We start from the raw sequence: 19,773 nt of genomic DNA, 5'->3' as shown, positions 1-19,773 counted from the left end.
ATCCGTTGGTGTGAGTGGGGCATTAAAATTCCTGACTATTATTGTGGTATTGTTGATTTCCCCTGTCATACTTGTTAGCATTTGCCTTATGTATTGAGGTGTTCCTATGTTGGGTGCATATATAATTATTATATCTTCTTCTTGGATTGATCCCTTGATCATTATGTAGTGTCCTTCTGTGTCTCTTATTACAGTCTTTATTTCAAAATCTATTTTATTAGATATGAGTATTGCTTACTCCTGGTTTCTTTTGATCTCCAGTTGCATTAAATATCTTTTTCTGGCCCCTCACTTTCAGTCTGTATATGTCCCAAGGTTTGAGGTGGGTCTCTTGTAGACAACATATACAGGGTTTTTTTGTTTTTGTTTTTACCCATTAGGCCAGTCTTTGTCTTTTGATTGGTGAATTTAAAACATTTATGTTTAAGGTAATTTGCTTTGTTGTTTTGGGTTTGTTTTTATAAATCTTTTCTGTGTTTCCTGTCTACAGAGGATCCTTTATCATTTGTTGAAGAGCTGGTTTGGAGGTGTTGAATTCTTGGCTTTTGCTTGTCTATAAAGCTTTTGGCTCCTCTGTTGAATCTGAATGAGATCCTTGCTGGGTAAAATTATCTTGGTTGTAGGTTTTTCTCTTTCATCATTTTAAGTATATCCTGCCATTCCTTCTGGCCTGAAGAGTTTCTATGGAAAGATCAGCTGTTATCCTTATGGGAATCCCCTTGTATGTTATTTGTTGCTTTTCCCTTGCTGCTTTTAATATTTGCTCTTTGTGTTTAATTTTTGTTAGTTTGATTAGTATGTGTCCTGGCATGTTTTGCCTTGGGTTTACCTTGTTTGGGACTCTCTGGGTTTCTTGGACTTGCGTGGCTATTTCCTTCCCATTTTAGGGACGTTTTCAGCTATTATCTCCTCAAGTATTTTCTCATGCCCTTTCTTTTTTCTTATTTTTCTGAGACCCCTATCATTCAAATTTTGGGGCATTTAACATTGCCCCAGAACTCTCTTAAGTTGTCCTCATTTTTTTTTTATTCTTTTTTTCCTTTCTGCTTCATTTATTTCCCCCATTCTATCTTCCACCTCACTTATTCCTTCTTCTGCCTCAGTTATTCTACTACTGGTTCCCTCCAGGGTGTTTTTAATCCCAGTTGTTGCATTGTTCATTATTGATTGACTCTTCTTTATTTCTTCTAGGTTCTTGTTAAATATTTCTTGCATCTTCTCAATCTGTGTCTCTAGTCTATTTATCTGTAACTCCATTTTGTTTTCAAGATTTTGGATCATCTTTACTATCATTATTCTGAATTCTTTTGCAGGTAGATTCCCTATCTCCTCCTCTTTTGTTTGGTTTGTTGTTTTATCATGTTCCTTCACCTGCTGGATATTCTTCTGTCTTTTCATTTTGTTTAGATTGCTGTGTTTTTGGTCCCCTTTCTGAGGGCTAGAGGGTTGTGGTTCCTCTTAATTGTGGAGTCTGCTCCATGTGGGTGGGGTCGAGCCAGTGGCTTGTGAAGGTTTCCTGGTTGGGGTAACTTGTGTCTGTGTTCTGGTAGATAGAGCTGGATCTCTTCTCTCTGGAGAGCAATGAAGTGTCCAGTAGTGAGTTTGGGGGCGTCTATGAAGATTTGATATGGCTTTTTGCAGCCTATTTTTTAGTGTTCAGGGTTATGTTCTTGTTTGGGTGGAGAATTAGAATGGTATGTCTTGCACTGGAACTTGCTGGCTCTTGGGTGGAGTTTGGTTTCAGTGTATGTATGAAGACTTTTAGGTGGGCTATTGTCTATTAATGTTCCCTGGGGTCTGGAATTCTATGATGGTCCAAAGCTCTGAAGTTGAGCCTCCTGCTTCTGGGTTTCAGTCTCCCAACTTCCAGTACCCTCAAGGCTTCCTTTATCCACACAGCACAGAAGACAGAACACCTAGGTTAATGGTGATACAACTCTCCACAGACAGGAACACCTAGAGAGATTCACAGAGTTTATATAGAGAAGAGAAAAGGGAGGAGGTAGATAGAGGTGACCAGCCAGAGAAAAAGGAAAGTCAAAAGGGGAGAGAGCAACCAAGCCAGTAATCAAATCCCTAAGTGAAATGGATACTAAAAATTAGACTTTTAAAGGTACAAATTTGATAACAAATATCAAAAAGCAAAGACTAAAAAACTGGAATAGAGACTAGACTCTCAAAAATACAGTAAAAACAAATACAAAACAAAATTGATCACAAAATTAAAAAATATGGAATTTGTTTTTTAAAAAATAGGGTTTCTTTTTAGACATGTAATAGTAGACTATAAAAATGAAAGCTAAAATAGTAATAGAGAACTAAAGTTTTTAAAAACTAAGAAATGATAATAATAAAAATATATCTAGGGATTTCTCTGGAGCTGTTGTGGGCAATGTGGTGTCAGTTCAGTGAAAGATAGTCCCTGTTCCAGCTCGTACATGTTCTCAAAGTCTATAGTTGCCCCTCAAATGTATATTCTCAACCTAACTACAGGGTTTTAATCTGTTGAACCTGTCACTTGTAGGGCAGTTGCCCCTTCTTTGCTTATTTTGGCTTCCTCTGTCTGTAAGTCTCTTCAGTGTCTAATCTCTGCCCTGGCATGAGGGGTGAAGGTGTCCACTTATTCAGGCTCATGTGCTTAGCTGCACCGTGGACAGGAAGGGACACTACAAACACTGCTGGCATGTGGCGGGGGGGTGAGGGGGAGGAGGATGCTCACAGTGGATGGACCACACCAGAATCGCCACAGCCCAAGGTGGTATATACTCCCCAGGTCCACACTGCTCAGGCTCTTGTGTGCTCCAGGAGGCCACTGTCCAAAGCGGGCATGCGTTTTGTGCGCTTCCCAGGTCCAAGACACCTAGGCTCTAGGGTACTTCACAGGGACACAGACCCAGGTGGGCTGTGCATTTTGTTCCCTCCCCAGGTCCAAGACCATTCAGGTGGCCAGGTACTCAGCAAGCACACTGTCCCTGGTGGGCTGTGCATCTTGTTCACCTCCCCGGTCCAAGCTGCTGTTTCCTGGGTGCACCACAAAGACATTGTCCCAAATGTGCCATGTGTCTCCTCAGGGAAGCTGATCCCAGACTGTGACACTCCTAGCCAATGTGAATCATCCAGGATCCCAGGAAGACGTGGTTTGTGACTGGCAGCCTGCTCACACTTTGGCAGGAGATGCCGTCTCTGGGGCCGAGATTGCAGCGGCCCCTTGCCTTCCATTTCTGGCTGTCACACACCTGCCTCTCTGCCTCCATGGAGGGAGGGTTGTAAACTGCAGCAGGCTTGCTCTCCTTCGGTATTCGCTAGGGTGCTATCCTTTGTTCTATGAGTGCACCAGAAGTCACCATGGGGCATTAGAGCCTTCTCACATGAAAGATCCTTTGTTTCTTTTTGTCTCTCTGGTGTTCCTATGGTTTGGGTTGCTATGTCACATTAGCCCCCTCAGATTGTCCTTTAGGCATTCAAGCCCACAATTCCATGCCCAGCCCCCACTCACTGCCAGCAGTCCAGAGCATCTGAGCCACTTTTCTGCTGGTAACTGCGGTTTGGAGGGAATTCTGTGGTGATTTCTTTTTCTTTTGGTTATGTTGCCCTCTGAGATTCCAAAGTTCCCCACTGACCTGCCTGTGAGAGGGTTTCCTATTGTGTGGAAACTTCTCCTCCTTCACGACTCTCTCCCCAGGACGGGTCTCCACCCCTAAATTGTTTGCCTCTCTTTTCATCTTCTATCTTTGCCCTACGTCCTTTCAAAGAGATTGGGTTGCTTTTTCGGGTGTCTGCAGTCCTCTGCTAGCATTCAGAAATTGTTTTGTAGAAGTTGTTCCACATTCAAATGATCTTTTGATGTATTTGTGGGGGAGAAAGTGGTCTTCCTGTCCTATTCCTCCACCACCTTGGGACCACCCCTCAATTTCTATGTTTAATGAAAGATATTTCACCTAAATTGAAAGCTACCACAAAGGAAATACAGTGATCTAGTCTCAAATACCTTGACTTATAATTGGACAGAATAATCATGAGGTAATGAAAACATATGTACACAGGCAAACACAAATCAGTAATATAGACACATAGACATTTTTCAAGGAACAATATTATTTTGCTTCCTCCACACTTCAACCTACTTATCTTCTTTGAACATCACAGCAAGTATATGAGGAAGATATACAAGAGTTAATGTTCACATCTTGTAGAAGTAGGTGAAAAACCTCTTCGGCCACTGGATTACTAAACGACAGAAATGAAACAAGAATCTTATTTTGATTATCTATTGCTGTGTAATAAAACACCCCCAAATTTATTGGTTTAGAACCAACATTGCACCTGCCACTCCCTCCCATTTTGTGGATGAGGAATTTCAGAAGTGTTTGGCTCTGTGGTTTGTTTCTAATCTGTGAAGCATCAGTTGTGCCAGTAGGTGAGGATTCAGCTTCCAAAATGGTTTCTTCAAGTACATGTCTGCTACCTCAATGCTTCATAGTGCCTTTTCATCTCCACGTCATATTTTATCCTCCAGGGTCTCTCCATGTGTGGACTTCTCAGAGTAGTCACACATATATGGTGGCTGCCTTGCAAGAGGCAGAAATGAAAGCTCCCATACCAGTTGAGTTATGTCTGGAACTTGCATAACACTGCTTCTGGTGGTTTTCTTATTGCTGTAGCTGGGGATTTTTGTTTCTTGTTTTTGGTCAAAAACAGGACCTGCCCATTGATTCAAGAAGGAGAAACAGACTCCCTCTCTTAATAAGAAAGTGGCAAGGTCACACTGTAAAAGAATGTGGGGACTGGGAGATACTGTTGTGGTCATCTATGGAAAATATAATCTTCCATTTTTTAATATTTATTTTTATTTATTTGGCTGCACTGGGTCTTAGCTGCAGCATGTGGGATTTCTAGTTGCAGCATGAGAACTCCTAGTTGCACCATGTAGCATATCATTCCCCTACAAGGGGTTAAACCCAGGCCCCCTGTATTGGGAGCATGGAGTCTTAGCCACTGGTCTATCAGGGAAGTCCCTCAGATCTCCCTTAATTTCTATCCAGTGATGTCTCCACCACATCAAATTGCTCCATAGGGAAACAACAAAAAAAGATTCAATAAATGTATATGGTTTTAAACTTACATTATAATGGCTTTTAAATATATCCATGTAATTAAATTTCTAATACAATAATGGATTGTACAGTAGTTGGCACTGTTTGCCTAACTAAGATGATCTAATTATGCTTAGATAAATGACGCAAGCCTATTTTTAACGCAGCCTCTACAGTAAATCCTTGTGTTGTTGTGATACTGACACACATTCATCTAACCAGGCCCAAATTATCAGCCAGCAGACCTACAACTCTATCTGCTCTTCCTTCACCATTTCTCACCTGAACTCCTCCTTCTGTGTTGGCAAAAGGTTTTCTTTTTTTCTTTTCAGGCGGACTTTATTGTCCTGTCTACTATTCTCATCATTCAATGTTTGTCCAAGATATTGTAGATGAAAAATTAAATAATAATTAATCTAAAAAAATAGATAATTTTATTAAAGCCATCCTGAAGTTTATAATTTGATAGTCTTTCAGAAAGCTCTTAGGACTGTTCTACCACTAGAGGTCAAAGCACAGTTATATACATTTTGAGACAAAGGATTATATATCAAAGTAACATATTGACACTTCATATAGTCCAGATCTGCACATACAAGGTGCGTAATGGGATCATCATGACCCTTTACAGGATTGAGAAAGGAAAGTTGCTATCTCCTAAGGAGCTACCTTATTGGTGCTAGAAGAAAATTGCTCTTTTCAGTTGAGCAAGCATTCCTATGTCTTTTAAGGTTTGGTTAATGTATAATGCACATGCACAATGCTCACTAAAGAGGAGGGAGGAGGCCCAATGGGGGAGAGAGAAAATTTTATGTTTACATTTTTCTTACTTTGCCATAAAATATAAATTTTATTTCATTAATACTATTACCTACCTTTTGACAGGAAGAGACAGGAATGTACATACTCATTAGGATGTACCACAGTCTAAAATCATATAGACTCCTCACTTTGCCTCACTTCATTTTTTTTCCCTAGGAAAAGACAAAAATCCCAAATATGAAATCCCAAATAAAAGATAGAAGTATGGTAAAGAATTTGTCAGTGATAAGAAAACAAAATAAAAATTACCTTGTAAAAACTCAGAAGATATTAATGAGATTTTGGTATGGAAAAGAAAAACAGGAAGCAGGATGAGAGGTAGAGATTTTTGAGAAAGAGGGTAACTAGATGGAATCTGTTTCAAGATGAGACTCCAGACAGCAGTGAACAGCATGGATTTGTTTAGGAGGATCACTGAGGAGAGCATACTTTTCTATAGGCAAAAGATGTTGAGAACCACAACACAGAAGAGATAGAGTGAAATAGTTTTGAAAAAACACTGAAGAAAGAAAACATAAAAGACTGATTAGTTTTGGGAGTGAGGGAGAAATACAAGCGGTCATGTTAGACTGTTCCTTTCCTTTGTTAGCTGTGAGAAACTCCTGGTGGATAAGTGTATGCTGAGTCAAATGACTTAAGGGATTCTTGCTTCCCAGCAAAAGTAGTAACTCATGCTTTTGAAAAGTGTCTTGAAATAAGTTATTATTTTAGTTAGTGATGCTGCAAAACCATTTTGTTTCCTGCTTAAAATAAAAAGCATGTTAAGCTTTCTTTATGGTATAATTTTAAAATATTTAAATTCCACATGCATGAATAAAAACAAGGGTAGTCAAATAGACAACATAGAGAATACCAGGTGATGTGCTTCTTAATAATTGTCCTCAGTAGTGTGCTGTTTTTCTTTTTGGCAGTTAAGTATTTATGCATAGTTTCTATTTATTTTCATTATTCTCAAAGTGCTGAGATTGTACCTTTTGGATTTTTTTTTTTTTTTTTTTTTTGCTATTGTTGTTATGCTTAGTTTTCTATGATACCTCGCTATTGTTCTACTTATTCTCACTTGATGTTATTGTTTTCAGGAAGGAAAGGACATAGTAAATAATTTTGAATTAAATATTAAGTGTAAAAAGTGGATAAAGATATTTTCATTCAAATATCTGTTTATTATGAAAGAATGGCAATTCTTACACATGGTAAGCTGTGAAAACTTTGAAAAATAAAGCAGAAGTAAACATCTCATGACAAACAGTTATTTAAACTGACAGGAACCTGGTGGATAGAATTAAAATAAATTCAAAATAAATTTAGGACTTATGTATTTATAAGTCATGATATAAATCATGTAGTATAAACTTCATGAGAATAGGGATTTTTCTTGCTGCTATTCACATAGTAGATTCTCAATACATTTTTGTTGAATGAATAAATGTAGTAAATAAACAGCAGGTAAATGTAATATTGAAGTGAAAGTCACTCAGTCATGTCCAACTCTTTGACACCCCATGGACTATAAAGTCCATGGAACTCTCCAGGCCAGAACACTGGAGTGGGTAGCCATTCCTTCTCCAGGGGATCTTTCCCAATCCAAGGATTGAACCCAAGTCTCCTGCATTGCATGAGGATTCTTTACCAACTGAGATACCAGGGAAGCCCAAGAATACTGGAATGGGTAGCCTACCTATCCCTTCTCCAGTGGATCTTCCCAACCCAGGAATTGAACTGGGGTCTCCTCCATTGCAGGCAGAATTTTTTATGAGCTGAGCTACCAGGGAAGCCCCTTAGCCTTCATTAATAAGGAAGATGATGGTTTGATTGTTCCGCTATGGGGAGATCCCATTTTATATGATATGATATATCATATAAATGATATATAACATATCACATTTTTTAAAAAGAATGATAGACTATTCTAAAAGACCAAGGTGTGAAGAGGTTTGAAATCCTGTTTTGAAAATTAATTAGAACAATTGGGGATGTTTAGGTAGAAAGATCTTTGTGGGGCTGGGCAGATAAGATTCAAACATTTATTAAGTTATTTGAAGTTGGTCACTTGTAGAGAACATTTCACTCTTGTGATTCAGTGACTCTCATCTTATTATCTGGAATGTCTGCTATCACTTTTATATGGCGCTTTCTGAAAATATAGCAATCAAATTATTTTTTCCTGGTAAGGTAGCTCTAATATCTGTGTCAGGGGAAACACACTGATTGAAACACCCTTATGGCAGAAAGTGAAGAAGAATTAAAGATCCTCTTGATGAAAGTGAAAGAGGCGAGTGAAAAAGTTGGCTTAAAGCTCAACATTTAGAAAACTAAGATCATGGCATATGGTCCCATCACTTTATGGCAAATAGATGGAGAAACAGTGGCAGACCTTATTTTGGGGAGCTCCAAAATTACTGCAGATGGTGACTGCAGCCATGAAACTAAAAGACGCTTACTCCTTGGAAGAAAAGTTATGAATATTCAGGACTAATTTCCTTAGGATGGACTAGTTGGATTTCCTTGCAGTCCAAGGAACTCTCAAGAGTCTTCTCCAACACCACAGTTCAAAAGCATCAATTCTTCAGCTCTCCACTTTCTTTATAGTCCAACTCTAACATCCATACATGACTACTGGAAAAACCATAGCTTTGACTAGATGGACATTTGTCATCTACATGTTAATCAAACTAAAAAACATGCTTTAAAAGTAGAAAAATATCTAGCAAAAAACTAAGAAAGTAGAACAAAAGTAAAGCAACAATTTTGTTGTTAAGACTCAGCCTTTTATACTAGACCTGTACAAAAGCAGCCTTAATTTATGAGATGTTGAATTTAAATCAAATAGTAATGGATAAAGGAGAATATTTTTGTTTCTTTTTAGAGGAAATAAACAGGAAAATAATGGCAATTAAGAGCCACAAAAATTATTAAGAAAATTTCTTGGAGTTTTTGAGGGGCTTTTGTGTTTAAGAAAATATTATATGAAGAATGGCCAAGATGGCAGAGTGGAAAAACCCTGAGCTCACAGTCTCTCACAAGCACACAAAACCACAACTAACCACAGAACAATTATTGATGAAAAAACTGGCACCTATCAGAAAAGATTTCCTACAGCAAAAGATATAAAGGAGAAACTTCACTGAGATGGTTCAGAGGGGCAGATTCACAATAATTAAATCCCATGCCCTGCTGGTGGATAATCCACAAAATGGAGAATAATTATATTGCAGAGCTTTTCCCACAGGAGAGAGAGTTCTGAGCCCCACACCAGGCTCTGCAGCCTGAGAATCTGGACAAGCCCCCAGAGCATTTGACTCTGAAGGCCAGTAGGGTTTAATTGCAGGAGCTCCACATGACTGAAGCTAACAGAAAAGTCACTCTTAAAGGGTACACACAAAACTTCACACACACACACACAAGAATGCAGGGCAAAATCAGCAATTTTATAGCAGCCTGGACCAGATCTACCAGCTAGTCTTGAAAAGTCACCTGGAGAGGCAGGAAGAGAGAAGTGTGGCTTACCCCGGAGACACAGATGCTGGTGTCAGACATGATGGGGAATATTCAATGACATTAACACTTCTGCTGTAACCAGCTGACATTTTGGCTCATTAATGCCAAAACCTAGCAACACCCAACAGCCTAGAGGTGACAGTGCTGGGACACCTAGGGTCAAACAACTAGCTGGGAAGGGACACAGGCCCACCCATCAGCAGACAGGTTGACTAACCACTAAGGCGCTCACGACCACCTCTGGACACATCCCTAGACAGAGCTCAGCCCACAGAGGTATAGGACCCAGCATGACTCCCCAGTGGACAGGTACTTTATCCTCCCACCAGGAAGCCAGATAGTCTCTAGACCAGCTTTGCCCACCAGGAGGCAACCAGAAGCAAGGAAACCAAGATCCCACAACATAGGGCAGACTCTACCCTGGGAACAGCTGGGCCCTGGCCTTCCCACTGGCAGGGCAATATCATATTAGGACAGTGAAGACACCATACTCGACTGTGTCAGAAATTGACACCCCCTACCAAGGATCTGAACTCCAAGGATCCTGCACCAAGACTCTAGGAAATGGTTCTGTGTTCCAGAGGTCTGGAAATAATGCAAAAATATTGTTTCACCTGCTACTGGGTGGGCAACAAATCTAGAGTCTTTGGAACCACAACTCTGCCCACCAGTGAGCCAACACATTCCCTGAGGACGCAAGGGTGTCTGCATCCAGCTGCCTCACAATTAGGCAGCCAGAAATATCTGCTTAAGGCAGGATCCATTAATGAACTAGACTAGAGCCCAACAAAGCCTATCAGACCACTCACATCAGAACACAACAGAAGAATCCATGAAGCCCTTTTAGTGGGAACCTCTAGAGGATACAGCTTGAGTGACAGAGGGAAGTGCACTGCTAGGACACATAGGACATCTCCTACAGAGGGCCACTTCTCCAAGGTTGAGAACTCACCACATACATAAAAATACAAACAGCAGCTAGGCAAAACGAGGTGGCAGAGGACTATATTCCACATGAAAGAGCAAGGCAAATCTCAGAAGAACCAAGAGAAGTGTCTGCCTGAGAAAGATGAATAACCACAAAGATGATCAAAGAACACAGGAGGAGAATAGATGTACAGAGCAAGAAATTAAAAAATTTAAACAAAGAGTTATAAAATATAAGAAGCAACCAAGCAGAGTTGAAAAATACAATAACTGGAATGAAAAATACATTAGAAGGAATCAATAGTAGGCTAAATGATGCAGAAGAACAGATCATCAAGCAGGCAGAGTAATGGAAATAGTACTGCAGAAAAGAAAAAAGAAAAACAAATGAAAAGAAATGAGAACAGTTTAAGAGACCTTTGGGACAACACCAAGCTCACTAATATTTGCATTGTAGGGGTCCCAGAAAGAGACAAGAGAAAGGCCTGAGAAAATATTTGAAGAGATAATACCTGAAAATACTTCCCTAATGTGGGAAAGGAAACAATCACAAGTCCAGGAAATGCAGAGAATCCCATAGAGAATTAACCCAAAAAAAGATGTACAAAGGCACCTTATATACAAAATGACAAAAATTAAATAGAGACTATTAAAGGCAACAAGAGAAAAGCAGCAAATAACATACAAGGGAATTACCATAAGGCTATCTGCTGATTTTTCAGCAGAAAATCCACAGGCCAGAAGAGAATGGCATGATATATTTAAAGTAATGAAAGGGGAAAACCTACAACCAAGGATACTCTGTCTAGCAAGGCTCTCCTTCAGATCTGATAGAGAAATCAAAAGTTGTGGAGAAAAACAAAAGCTAAAAGACTTCAGCACCACTAAGCCAGCTTTACAAAAAATTTAAAAAGACATTTTCTAGGTGAAAAAAAAAAGGCTGCAACTAGAAACAAGAAATTTATGGAATGAAAAAGCTCATCAGTAAGGCAAACATATGGTAAAGACAGGTAATCATTCACATACAAACTAGTATGAAGTTTAAAAGACAAAAGTAGTAAAATTATCCTGATCCACTATAAGCAGTTAAGGAATACACAAAACAATTAGAAGGAAATAAGATATCAAAAACAGCAATCACGAGTGGAGGAGAGTACAAATGTGGAGTATTTAAAAAGCATTTGAAAAAATAAAATACATTTGAAATTAAGAAATTAGTAACTTAATACTATATATATGTAGAGAGAGAAACAGAGCGAGAAGGGAAGAGACAGAGAGACAGGGAGAAAGACAGAGGGAGGGAAACTGATATACCAAAACCTCATGGTAATTGCAGGCCAAATATCTATGGTAGATATACACACAGACAAAGAAAAAGGAATCTAGACACAACACTAAAAATAGTCATAAAATCACAGGATGAAAAAACAAAAATAGATATGAACAGACCTACAAAAGCATAACAAAAAACAAACTGGCAATAACAGCATACATATCAATAATTACCTGAAATGTAAATGGACTAAATGCTTCAACCAAAAGACAGACTGGTTGAATAGATTAAAAAAAAAAAAAAATCAAGACCTGTACATATGTTGTCTATAAGAGACTCACTTCAGATCTAGAGACACATACAGACTGAAAATGAGGGGTTGGAAAATATTGCCCTAATATAATGGAAATCATAAGAAGGCTGCACTAGCAATATATATATATAAAAGAATTTAAAATAGAGACTATTGTAAGACACGAAAAAGGACACTACATAATGAGTTAAGGATCAATTCAAGAAGAAGCTATAACAATTGTAAATAGATGTCCATGCAATGTAAGAAACCACATATATAAGAGAAATTTTAACAGACTTAAAAGGAGACATCGACATTAACACAATAATAGTGGGGGATTTCAGCACTCTGCTTACAACAATGGACAGATCAGCTAGATAGAAAAATCAACAAGGAATCACAGGCTTAAAATGACACTTTAGATCAGATGGAATTAATGGATACTTATAGAGCATTCCTATTTTTGCATTCCAGTCCCCTATGATGAAAAGGACATCTTTTTGGGGTGTTAGTTCTAGGTCTTGTAGGTCTTCATAGAACCGTTCAACTCCAGCTCCTTCAGCATTACTGGCCAGGACATAGACTTGGATGACTAATATTGAATGGTTTGCCTTGGAAACGAACAAAGATCATTCTGTCGTTTTTGAGATTGCATGCAAGTATTGCATTTCAGACTCTTTTGTTGACTATAATGGTTACTCCATTTCTTCTAAGGGATTCTTGCCCACAGGAGTGGATATAATGGTCATCTGAATTAAATTCATCTATTCCAGTCCATTTTAGCTCACTGATTCCTAAAATGTCAATGTTTACTCTTGCCATCTCCTGTTTGACCACTTCCAATTTATCTTAGAGTAGGAAGTCAAGAGAGATTCCCTGGTGGCTCAGAGGTTAAAGCGCCTGCCTGCAATGCGGGAGACCTGGGTTCGATCCCTGGGTCGGGAAGATTCCCTGGAGAAATAATGGCAACCCACTCCAGTATTCTTGCCTGGAGAATCCCATGGACAGAGGGACCTGGTGGGCTACTGTCCATGGGGTCGCAAAGAGTCGTACACGACTGAGCGACTTCACTTTCACTTGCATTTTCAGGAAGTCAAGAAGCACCTGTAGTAACAGGCAAACTTGGCCTTGGAGTACAGAATGAAACAGGGAAAAGGCTAATGGAGTTTTGCCAAGAGAACGCACTGTTCATAGCAAACACTCTCTTCCAACAACACAAGAGAAGACTCTACACATGGACATCACCAGATAGTCAACACTGAAATCAGATTGATTATATTCTTTGAAGCCAAAGATGGGGAAGCTCTATATAGTCAGCAAAAACAAGACCTGGAGCTGACTGTGGCTCAGATCATGAACTCCTTATTGCCAAATTCAGACTTAAATTGAAGAAAGTACGAAAAACCACTAGACCATTCAGGTATGACCTAAATCAAATCCCTTATGATTATACAGTGGAAGTGATAAATAGATTTAAGGGGCTAGATTTGAAAGACTGACTGCCTGATGAACTATGGACAGAGGTTCATGACATTGTACAGGAGACAGGGATCAAACCATCCCCACAAGAAAGAAATGCAAAAAAGCAAAATGGCTGTCTGAGGAGGCCTTACAAACAGCTCTGAAAAAAGAGAAGCGAAAAGCAAAGGAGAAAGGGGAAGATATACCCATTTGAATGCAGAGTTCCAAATAACAGCAAGGAGAGATAAGAAAGCCTTCCTCGGTGATCAGTGCAAAGAAATAGAGGAAAATAATAGAATGGGAAAGACTAACGGTCTCTTCAAGAAAACTAAAGATACCAAGGGACATTTCATGCAAAGATGGGCACAATAAAGGACAGAAATGGTAGGGACCTAACAGAAGCAGAAGATATTAAGAAGAGGTGGCAAAAATACATAGAAGAACTGTACAAAAAAGATCTTCATCACCCACATAATCACGATGGTGTGATCACTCACCTAGAGCCAGACATCCTGGAATGTGAAGTCAAATGGGCCTTAGAAAGCACCACTGTGAACAAAGCTAGTGGAGGTGATGGAATTCCAGTTGAGCTATTTCAAATCCTAAAAGATGATGCTGTGAAAGTGCCACACGCAATATGCCTGTGAGAGGGTAACAGGCAGGAAGGCCAGGGGTCTCCAAACAGAGGAAATAGGCTGCAAATGTCAGACAATTTTTATCTCTCTCTGAAGCAACAAGAGGAAACAAACTCTTGATATTTTTTTCCCTTCTCTGTACAAATTTAAAAAGAGGTTTCTCTTAAAATACTGTGTTGCCATAATGACACCTGGTTCCACCTGAACTTAACTATTCTCAAACCTTGAGCTAACCAATGAATTTTTCTTATGGAAAATTTTCTTATGTTTGTCTTAAGCTATGTTAATGTATTATGCATTTATCCCAGACTCTCTATTCAAGTTGGTTCACCTAAAGGCTCAGAACTGACTTGACAAACCAGTATGTTATACATTGTTCACTTAATCTATGTTAATGAAACTATATATTTGTATGGGAATCTGCCTTTCTTCAAGATTCACGTCAAGCGTTTTATGGCCCGGGATGGCTCACCTGGTGCCAAGATTATCTCAAAATGCATCTTGTGGGTGAGGGGCCTGGTGTCATTCTCTGAGTTTTGATACGTTTCCTTCCTTTAATTAGCAGACTGCTAGTAGCTATATAACATCAAGCTAAAGACTATCAAGGGGGTGGGCATTCTTTCTGCCCCCTTCTGATGTCTATGCCAGAAGCTTCCTCTATCTCCCTTATACTTTAATAAAACTTTATTACACAAAAGCTCTGAGCAATCAAGCCTCGTCTTTAGCCCCGGATTAAATTCTTCTCCTCTGGAGGCCAAGAATTCTGGCATCTTTTCGTGGTTCAGAAACAACCTTTCACCAGCAAATTTGGAAAATGCAGCGGTGTCCACAGGACTGGAAAAGGTCAGTTTTCATTCCAATCCATAAGAAAGGCAATGCCAAAGAATGCTCAAACTACCTCACAATGGCACTCATCTCACATGCTAGTAAAGTAATGCTCAAAATTCTCCAAGCCAGGCCTCAACAACATGTGAACCATGAACTTCCAAATGCTCAAGATGGTTTTAGATAAAGCAGAGGAACCAAAGATTAAATTGCCAACATCTGCTGGATCATTGAACAAACAAGAGCATTCCAGAAAAATATCTATTTCTGCTTTATTGACTATGCCAAAGCTTTTGACCGTGTGGATCACAATAGACTGTAGAAAATTCTTCAAGAGATGTGAATACCAGACCACCTGACCTGCCTCTTGAGAAATCTGTATGCAGGTCAGGAAGCAACAGTTAGACCTGGACATGGAACAACAGACTGGTTCCACATAGGAAAAGGAGTATGTCAAGGCTGTATATTCTCACCCTGCCTATTTAACTTATATGCAGAGTACATCATGAGAAACGCTGGGCTGGATGAAGCACAAGCTGGAATCAAGATTTCTGGGAGACATACCAATAACCTCAGATATGCATATGACACCACCCTTATGGTAAAAAGTGAAGAAGAACTAAAGAGCCTCTTGATGAATGTGAAAGAGGAGAGTGAAAAAGTTGGCTTAAAGCTCAACGTTCAGAAAACTAAGATCAAGGCATCTGGTCCCATCCCTTCATGGCAAATAGATGGGGAAACATTGGAAACCGTGGCTGACTTTATTTCTTGGGGCTCCAAAATCACTGCAGATGGTGACTGCAGCCATGAAACTAAAAGACACTCCTTGGAAGGAAAGTTATGACCACCCTTGACAGCATATTAAAAAGCAGAGACATTACTTTGCCAACAAATGTCCATCTAGTCAAGACTATGGTTTATCCAGTAGTCATGTATAGATGTCAGAGTTGGATTATAAGGAAAGGTGAGTGCTGAAAAATTGATGCTTTTGAACTGTGGTGTTGGAGAAGACCCTTGAGAGTCCCTTGGACTGCAAGTGTTAGGGGAAGCACACTGATTGAAACCGCCCACCCTGGCCAGGCACTATAGTAACCATTTTCATGAGTTGTTTTATGACAGGAGATCCTGATAAGGAACACGGAACTAATAAGTCACCACCAACCGGAAGAGTTCGGGAAAGGTCGAAAGGAGACACTGCACATCCGTCCACTTCCCAGAAGCCCTCTTGATAGCATCCATCTTGGCTGAGCAATGCATGCGCCACCAGGAAAGACTCTGAATTAGAATGATTGGCCAAAGACCACCCGGAACTAATCCCATCACCATAAAACCCAAGACTGAGAGCCACGCAGCAAAGTAGTTCTCCTGGGTTTCCTTACCCTACTGCTCTCCACCTGGGTGCCCTTTCCCAATAAAATCTCTTGCTTTGTCAGCACATGTGTGTCCTTGGACAATTCATTTCTGAGTGTCAGACAAGAACCCAGTTTTGGGCTCTGGAAGGGGTCCCCCTTCCTGCAACACAAGGAGATCCAGTCTATGCTAAAGGAAATCATTCCTGAATATTCATTGGAAGGACTGTTGTTGAAGCTGAAACTCCAATATTTTGGCCACCTGATGTGAAGAATTGGCTCATTTGAAAAGACCCTGATGCTGGGAAAGACTAAAGGCGGGAGGAGAAGAGGATGACAGAGGATGAGATGATTGGATGGCATCACTGACTCAATGGACTTACTCAATGAGTTTGAGTAAACTCCAAGAGTTGGTGATGGACAGGGAGTCCAGGCGTGCTGCAGTCCATGGGGTTACAAAGCGTAGGACACAACTGAGTGACTGAACTGATACGATACTGATGGACCTAACATTCCAGGTTCCTATGCAACATTGCTCTGTATAGCATCAGAGTTTACTTCCATTACCAGTAACATCCACAACTGGGTGTTATTTTTGCGTTGGCTCCATCTCTTCATCCTTTCTGGAGTTATTTCTACAGTGATCTCCAAGTAGCATATTGGGCACTTACCAACCTGGGCATTTCATCTTTCAGTATCATATCATTTTGCCTTTTCATACTGTTCATGGGGTTTTCAAGGCAAGAATACTGAGATGGTTTGCTATTTCCTTCTCCAGTGGACCACATTTTATCAGAACTCTCCATCAGGATGCGTATGTCTTGGGTGGCCCTACATGGCATGGCTCATTGTTTCATTGAGTTAGACAAGGCTGTGATCCATGTGATCAGTTTGGTTAGTTTTCTAAGATAAGAAAGACTTCCTCAGTGATCAATGCAAGGAAATACAGGAAAACAGTAGAATGGGGAAAATGAGAGATCTCTTCAAGGAAATTAGAGATACCACGGGAACATTTTATGCAAAGATGGCCACAACAGAAGCAGAAGATACTAAGAGGTGGCAAGAATACACAGAAGAACTGTACAAAAAAGATCTTCATGACCCAGATAATTACAATGGTGTGATCACTCACCTAGAGCCAGACATCCTGTAATGCGAAGTCAAGAGGGCCTTAGGAAGCATCACTACCAACAAAGCTACTGGAGGTAATGGAATTCTATTTGAGTTATTTCAAATCCTGAAAGATGATGCTGTTAAACTGCTGCACTCAATATGTCATAAAATCTGGAAAACTCAGCAGTAGCCACAGGACTGGAAAAGGTCAGTTTTCATTCCAATCTCAAAGAAAGGCAATGCCAAAGAATGTTAACACTACCACACAATTGCACTCCTCTCACACTATAGTAAAGTAATGCTCAAAATTCTCCAAGCCAGGCTTCAACAGTACATGAACCATGAACTTCCAGATGTTCAAGCTGGATTTAGAAAAGGCAGATCAAACAGAGATCAAATTGCCAACATCTGTTGGATCATGGAAAATGCAAGAGAGTTCCAGAAAAACACTTTTGCTTTATTGACTACACCAAAGCCCTTTGACTATGTGGATCACAACAAATTAAAAAATTCTTCAAAGGATAAGACTAACAGACCACCTGACCTGAGAAATCTGTATGGATGTTAAGAACCAATAGTTAGAGCTGGACATGGAACAACAGACATTTCAAATCAGGAAAGGAGTACATCAAGGCTGTATAATGTCACCCTGCTTATTTAATTTATATGCAGAGTACATCATGTGAAATGCCAGGCTGGATGAAGCACAAGCCAGAATCAAGATTGCCAGGAGAAATATCAATAACCTCAGATAGCAGATGACATCACCCTTATGGCAGAAAGCAAAGAAGACCTAAGAAGCCTCATGATGAAATGAAAGAAGAGAGTGAAAAAGTAGGCTTAAATCTCAATATTCCAAAACCTAAGATCATGACATCTGGTCCCATCACTTTATGGCAAATAGACATGGAAACAATGGAAACAGTGAGAGACTTTGTTTTGGGGGGATCCAAAATCACTACAGATGGTGACTGCACCCATGAATTTAAAAGACAGTTGCTCCCTGGAAGAAAAATCATGACCACCCTAGACAGCATATTAAAAAGCAGAGACATTACTTCGCCAACAAAGGTATGTCTGTTCAAAGCTATGGTTTTTCCAGTAGTCATGTATGGATGTGAGAGTTGGACTATAAAGTAATCTGAACACCGAAGAATTGATACTTTTGATCTGTGGTGTTCGAGAAGACTCTTAAGAATTCGTTGGACTGCAAGGAGATCCAACCTGTCAATTCTAAAGGAAATTAGTCCTGAATCTTGAAAGGACTGATGCTGAACCTGAAACTCCAATATTTTGACCACCTGATGCAAAGAACTGACTCATTGGAAAAGAGCCTGATGCAGGGAAAGACTGAAGGTGGGAGGAGAAGGGGACAACAGAGGATAAGATGGTTGGATGGCATCACTGACTCGATGGACATGAGTTTGAGTAAGCTCTGGGTGTTGGTGATGGACAGGGAAGCCTGGCTTGCTGCAGTCAGTGGGGTTACAAACAGTCGGACATGACAGAGTGACTAAACTGAACTGAATAGACCATTCCGTCTGAAAGCATATTATTTCCAAGTGCAAGTAGAACATTCTCTAGGAGAGATCACATGCTAAGCCACAAAGTAAGGTAAATTTAAGAACACTGAAGTCATATTAAACATCTTTTCTGACCATAACACTCTGAGAAACCAACAACAAATAGAAAAACTGCAAAAAAAAAGAAAAAAAGAAAAAACACACAAAAACATGGAGGCTAAACAAACAATGGCTCACAACAACAAACAGAAAAACTGCAAACACACACACACAAACACGTGAAGGTTAAGCAAACAATGGATCATCAAAGAAATCAAAGAAAAAATCAATTAGATTTGAACAATTAGAGATGAATTGAAATGAAAATAAGACAATCCGAATCCTATAGGATGAAAACAAAAGCAGTTATAAGAAGGAGTTTCTAGAGATAAAGCTTACTTTAGGGAACAAGAAAAATTTCAAATAAACAACTTAACCTTACACCTAAAGTGACTAGAGAAAGAAGAATAAACAAAATCCAAGGTTAATAGAAGGAAGCAAATCATAAAGATTGGAGAAGAAACAAATAAAAAGAGACTAAGAACTTAATAATAAAGAAGGAACTCTTCTAGGAAATTAATAGCAACACTATAATAGTGGGAGACTATAATACCCCACTCACAACTATGGATAGATCAACTAAACAGAAAATTAACAAGGAAACACAAACCTTAAATGACACAATGGACCAGCTAGACCTAATTGATATCTATAGGACATTTCACCCCAAAACAATCAACTTCACCTTTTTCTCAAGTGCACACGGAACCTTCTCCAGAATAGATCACATCCTGGGCCATAAATCTGGTCTTGGAAAATTCAAAAAAATTGAAATCATTCCAGTCATCTTTTCTGACCACAGTGCAGTAAGATTAGATCTCAATTACAGTAAAAAAAAAATTGTTAAAACTTCAAACATA

This window comes from Dama dama, chromosome 1 (genome assembly GCF_033118175.1).
Source record: "Dama dama isolate Ldn47 chromosome 1, ASM3311817v1, whole genome shotgun sequence".
In the NCBI taxonomy this organism is placed as follows: Eukaryota; Metazoa; Chordata; class Mammalia; order Artiodactyla; family Cervidae; genus Dama; species Dama dama.
Note: the sequence above shows the minus strand (reverse complement) of the source record.